We start from the raw sequence: 6,927 nt of genomic DNA, 5'->3' as shown, positions 1-6,927 counted from the left end.
AGCAGAAACTCTGCAAGCCAGAAGGGAGTGGCAGAACATATTTAAAGTGATGAAAGGGAAGAAACTACAACCAAGATTACTCTACCCAGCAAGGATCTCATTCAGATTCGACGGAGAAATTAAAACCTTTACAGACAAGCAAAAGCTAAGAGAATTCAGCACCACCAAACCAACTTTACAACAAATGCTAGAAGAACTTCTCTAGGCAGGAAACACAAGAGAAGGAAAACACCTACAATAACAAACCCAAAACAATTAAGAAAATGGTAATAGGAACATATATATCGATAATTACCTTAAATGTAAATGGATTAAATGGTCCAACCAAAAGATATAGATTGGCTGAATGGATACAAAAACAAGACCCATATATATGCTGTCTACAAGAGACCCACTTCAGACGTAGAGACACATGCAGACTGAGAGTGAGGGGATGGAAAAAGATATTCCATGCAAATGGGAATCAAAAGAAAGCTGGAGTAGCAATTCTCATATCAGACAAAATAGACTTTAAAATAAAGACTATTACAAGAGACAAAGAAGGACACTATATAATGATCAAGGGATCAATCCAAGAAGAAGATATAACAATTGTAAATATTTATGCACCCAACATAGGAGCATCTCAACACATAAGGCAAATGCTAACAGCCATAAAAGGGGAAATCGACAGTAATAAAATCATAGTAGGGGACTTTAACACCCCACTTTCACTAATGGACATCATCCAAAAATGAAAGTAAATAAGGAAACACAAGCTTTAAATGATACATTAAACAAGATGGACTTAATTGATATTTATAGGACATTCCATCCAAAAACAACAGAACACACTTTCTTCTCAAGTGCTCATGGAACACTCTCCAAGATAGATCATATCTTGGGTCACAAATCAAGCCTTGCTAAACTTAAGAAAATTGAAATTGTATCAAGTATCTTTTCCAACCACAACGCTATGAGATTAGAAATGAATTACAGGGGGAAAAAACGTAAAAAATACAAACACATGGAGGCTAAACAATACACTACTTAATAACCAAGAGATCACTGAAGAAATCAAAGAGGAAATCAGAAAATACCTAGAAACAAATGACAATGAAAACACGACGATCCAAAACCTATGGGATGCAGCAAAAGCAGTTCTAAGAGGGAAGAATATAGCAATACAATCCTACCTTAAGAAACAAGAAACATCTCAAATAAACAACCTAACCTTATACCCAAAGCAATTAGAGAAAGAAGAACAAAAAAACCCCAAAGTTAGCAGAAGGAAAGAAATCATAAAGATCAAATCAGAAATAAATGAAAAAGAAATGAAGGAAACAACAGCAAAGATCAATAAAACTATAAGCTGGTTCTTTAAGAAGATAAACAAAATTGATAAACCATTAGCCAGACTCATCAAGAAAAAAGGGGAGAAAACTCAAATCAATAGAATTAGAAATGAAAAAGGAGAAGTAACAACTGATGCTGCAGAAATACAAAGGATCACGACAGATTACTACAAGCAACTATATGCCAATAAAATGGATAACCTGGAAGAACTGGACAAATTCTTAGAAAAGCACAACCTTCTGAGACTGAACCAGGAAGAAACAGAAAATATAAACAGACCAATGTGATTGGTCTGAACTGAACCATGATTCAATTTCAACTGAAATTGAAACTGTGATTAAAAACCTTCCAACAAACAAAAGTCCAGGACCAGATGGCTTCACAGGCGAATTCTATCAAACATTTAGAGAAGAGCTAACACCTCTCCTTCTCAAACTCTTCCAAAATATAGCAGAGGGAGGAACACTCCCAAAATCATTCTACGAGACCACCATCACCGTGATACCAAAACCAGACAAAGATGTCACAAAGAAAGAAAAGTACCGGCCAATATCACTGATGAACATAGATGCAAAAATCCTCAACAAAATACTAGCAAACAGAATCCATCAGCACATTAAAAGGATCATACACCATGATCACGTGGGGTTATCCCAGGAATGCAACGATTCTTCAATATACGCAAATCAATCAACGTGATACACCACATTAACAAACTGAAGAATAAAAACCATATGATCATCTCAAAAGATGCAGAAAAAGCTTTCAACAAAATTCAACACCCATTTATGATAAAAACCCTCCAGAAACTAGGCATAGAGGGGACTTACCTCAACATAATAAAGCCCATATATGACAAACCCACAGCCAACATCATCCTCAATGGTGAAAAACTGAAACCATTTCCACTAAGATCAGGAACAAGACAAGTTTGCTCACTCTCAGCACTACTATTCAACATTGTTTTGGAAGTTTTAGCCACAGCAACCAGAGAAGAAAAAGAAATAAAAGGAATACAAATCGGAAAGGAAGAAGTAAAGCTGTCACTGTTTTGCAGATGACATGATACCATACATAGAGAATCCTAAAGATGTTACCAGAAAACTACTAGAGCTAATCAATGAATTTGGTAAAGTAGCAGGATACAAAATTAATGCACAGAAATTTCTTGCATTCCTATACACTAATGATGAAAAATCTGAAAGTGAAATTAAGGAAATACTCCCATTTACCATTGCAACAAAAAGAATAAAATATCTAGAAATAAACCTACCTAGGGAGACAAAAGACCTGTATGCAGAAAACTATAAGATACTGATGAAAGAAATTAAAGATGATACAAATAGATGGAGAGATATACCATGTTCTTGGATTGGAAGAATCAACACTGTGAAAATGACTACACTACCCAAAGCAATCTACAGAGTCAATGCAATCCCTATCACACTACCACTGGCATTTTTCACAGAGCTAGAACAAAAAATTTCACAATTTGTATGGAAACACAAAAGACTCCGAATAGCCAAAGCAATCTTGAGAAAGAAAAACGGAGCTTGAGAAATCAGGCTCCCCGACTTCAGAGTATACTACAAAGCTACAGTAATCAAGACAGTATGGTACTGGCACAAAAACAGAAATATAGATCAATGGAACAGGATAGAAAGCCCAGAGATAAACCCACACACATATGCTCACCTTATTTTTGATACAGGAGGCAAGAATATAAAATGGAGAAAAGACAGCCTCTTCAATAAGGGATGCTGGGAAAACTGGTCAGCTACATGTAAAAGAATGAAATTAGAACACTCCCTAACAGCATACACAAAAATAAACTCAAAATGGATTAAAGACCTAAATGTAAGGCCAGAGACGATCAAACTCTTAGAGGAAAACATAGGCAGAACACTCTATGACATAAATCACAGCAATATCCTTTTTGACCCAGCTCCTAGAGAAATGGAAATTAAAAACAAAAGTAAACAAATGGGACCTAATGAAACCTAAATGCTTTTTCACAGCAAAGGAAACCATAAACAAGATGAAAAGACAACCCTCAGAATGGGAGAAAATATTTGCAAATGAAGCAACTGACAAAGGATTAATCTCCAAAATTTACAAGCAGGTCATGCAGCTCAATAGCAAAAAACCAAAAAACCCAATCCAAAAATGGGCAGAAGACCTAAATAGACATTTCTTCAAAGAAGATATACAGATTGCCAACAAACACAGGAAAGAATGCTCAACATCACTAATCATTAGAGAAATGCAAATCAAAACTACAATGAGGTATCACCTCACTCCTGTTAGAATGGGCATCATCAGAAAATCTACAAACAACAAATGCTGGAGAGGGTGTGGAGAAAAGGGAACCCTCTTGCACTGTTGGTGGGAATGTAAATTGATACAGCCACTATGGAGAACAGTATGGAGGTTCCTTAAAAAACTAAAAATAGAACTACCATATGACCCAGCAATCCCACTACTGGGCATATACCCTGAGAAAACCAGAATTCCAAAAGAGTCATGTACCACAATGTTCACTGCAGGTCTATTTACAATAGCCAGGACATGGAAGCAAGCTAAGTGTCCATCGATAGATGAATGGATAAAGAAGATGTGGCACATATATACAATGGAATATTACTCAGCCATAAAAAGAAACGAAATTGAGTTATTTGTAGTGAGGTGGATGGATATAGAGTCTGTCATACAGAGTGAAGTAAGTCAGAAAGAGAAAAACAAATACCGCATGCTAACACATATATATGGAATCTAAAAAAAAAAAAAATGGTCATGAAGAACCTAAGGGCAGGATGGGAATAAAGACGCAGACCGACTAGAGAATGGACTTGAGGACATGGGGAGGAGGAAGGGTAAGCTGGGACAAAGTAAGAGAGTGGCATGGACATATATACACTACCAAATGTAAAATCGATAGCTAGTGGGAAGCAGCCGCATAGCACAGGGAGATCAGCTTGGTGCTTTGTGACCACCTAGAGGGGTGGAATAGGGAGGGTGGGAGAGAGGGAGACGCAAGAGGGAAGAGGTATGGGGATATATGTATATGTATAGCTGATTCCCTTTGTTATAAAGCAGAAACTAATACACCATTGTAATGCAATTATACTCCAATAAAGATGTTAAGAAAAAAAAAAGATATATGCACCCCAATGTTCATTGCAGCACTATTTATAATAGCCAGGACATGGAAGCAATCTAAATGTCCATCGACAGATGAATGGATAAAGAAGATGTGGTGTGTGTGTACACACACACACACACACACACACACACACACACACACACACAATGGAATATTACTCAGCCATAAAAAAGAATGAAATAATGTCATTTGCAGCAACATGGATGGACCTAGAAATTATCATACTAAGTGAAGTAAGTCAGACAGAGAAAGACAAATACCATATGATATCACTTAACATGTGGAATCTAAAATACGACACAAACCAACATATCTACAAAACAGAAACAGACTCTCAGACATAGAGAACAGACTTCTGGTTGCTAAGGGAGAGGGGAGGTGGCGGAGGGAAGGACTGAGAGTTTGGGATTAACATATGCAAACTAGTATATATAGGATGGATAAAGAAACAACAAGGTCCTACTGTATAGCACAGGGAACTATATTCAATATCCTCTGATAAACGATATTGGAAAAGAATATGATATATATATATGTATGCATATATATAACTCAATCAGTTTGCTGTACAACAGACATTAACACAACATTGTAAATCAGCTATACTTCAATTTTAAAAAATAACAGTGTAATATAGGAAAAGGAAAGATCAAGTGTATTTTCAGATTGTGTTTTATACTTAAACTCAAAGCAAGTCAATTTTTAAAAACACTATCAAGATAAAAGAATTTGATAAGGAGGGTAAAAATAAGTAGGCAAATACAAATAACCCCAATAAAATACAAATAACGCTAATAAAATACAAATAACCACAATAAAAGTAGAAGCTACAACACAGAACTAAATTTATTAAGAAATCTTATTGCTTAATACTATAAAATCTCAATGAAAACATAAAACAAGATCTGATTCAAATTATAGGTAAGTGTATGTTCCTGGATGGAAAGTCAATATTTAACAAAATTTTCCTGTTTATATGTAAGGTGTGCAATTATACAATTCCAAGATGAATCCCAATTCTACTTCTTTTTCTTTTCTTTTGGGACCAGATAGAATTATTTTTTAATTCCTATGGAAGAATATACATCACAGAGAAGTCAAGAAATTCTGAAAAGTATTAGTGACAGGAGAGTTGCCTTATCAGATATTAAAATTTATTCAAAATAGCAAACTTTCATTATTGGCACAGGAATAAACAAACAGATTAGTGGAAAAGAAGAGCAAGTCCAAAAACAGATCGAATATATAAGAATATCTGATATATAGCAAAGTGGCAACAATCAGCTAAATAAAAATGGCAGTTGGAGAAGTACAAAAAGGAAGAAAGAATCTACCACGCCACTACAGATCTTCATTCTAAGGTGCCTGCTGTCACAGTATGGGGTATCACAGTCCTAAGAGTGGAATGACTACATCATTAAATTCAGGAATGGTGTATCAGAAACACAGGAAGCAAAATAAAAAGAATGAAGAAAATCTCAAGATACCAAAAAAAAAAAAAAAAAGAAAAGTACTAAGTTTTAATAATGAGAGGACAAAGGAACCTTGGCAAAGACTTCGAGACTGGATATTCTACAATCATTCATTCATCCACACAACCAGCATTTACTGAAAGCAAGGAATACAGAGCTGACACACAGGTAAAGAAGTACAATGTAATATAAATGTCAAAGTATCTGTACAAATATATTAAGAAGATGTCCATACATTTTATCTATGAAAATAAGAGAAAAGTTCATAGAAAAGATAGCATTTAAACTTGGTATTTAGAATGACTGAACGTTTTTAAAGAGGAAAAGGTTGTGGGAGTGGGATAGGGATTAACAAGGCATTTCCAGAAAGAGGGAAGAGATGTGCAAATGCAAAAGTGCATGAGAAAACATGCGGTGGTTGGAGAAGAGAAGCTGGGGTAGGTAAGTATTGATTCTGCTAATGTTTCAGTTGCCCCTTTCCAGGCAAAGATGCCATCTGTTTGCATACTAGATTTGTCTCCTCAGAATCAAATTCCTTCCAATAGCAATCTAAGTTCTACAGATCAACCAAAGGACAGATTCACTGCAGTCAAGTTCAGTGGAGGATAATCTTAGGAAAAGTAACACTGCCAGACTTAAATCTTGAGCAGTTCAAACCATGAGACCTTTCTTTTATTTCCTGTTTTCTCTGTCTGCCTCTTTACCAGACAGACACAAATATAGGAGTAGCCCTGAGAATATCTGTCTATAGCTCTTAAGGCACTGGAATTCTACACTATAAAGTATGACAATGTATTGAAATTTTTAAATGATTTTTTTTTCCCCGTTGAGAAATACTACTGGGAAAAGTCAATTGAATCTCAATTGTAAACTGTTACAATTTGGATCTAAGGGTAAACAACACAATGTCCTTTGTTTGTGGGCACAGGGTGGGAATTATTATTAAGTACCTTTACA

General features: G+C 35.5%; 1 protein-coding gene across 4 annotated transcripts in view; it reads right to left on the bottom strand.

Annotated features, from left to right (window-relative positions):
* EDEM3 (ER degradation enhancing alpha-mannosidase like protein 3) overlaps positions 1 to 6,927 on the bottom strand; it is an 85,973-nt gene that overhangs the window by 20,361 nt on the left and 58,685 nt on the right. The window lies entirely within an intron of this gene.

Source organism: Balaenoptera borealis (genome assembly GCF_965194805.1).
Source record: "Balaenoptera borealis genome assembly, chromosome: 1".
In the NCBI taxonomy this organism is placed as follows: Eukaryota; Metazoa; Chordata; class Mammalia; order Artiodactyla; family Balaenopteridae; genus Balaenoptera; species Balaenoptera borealis.
This window is presented reverse-complemented; position numbering and strand designations above follow the sequence as displayed.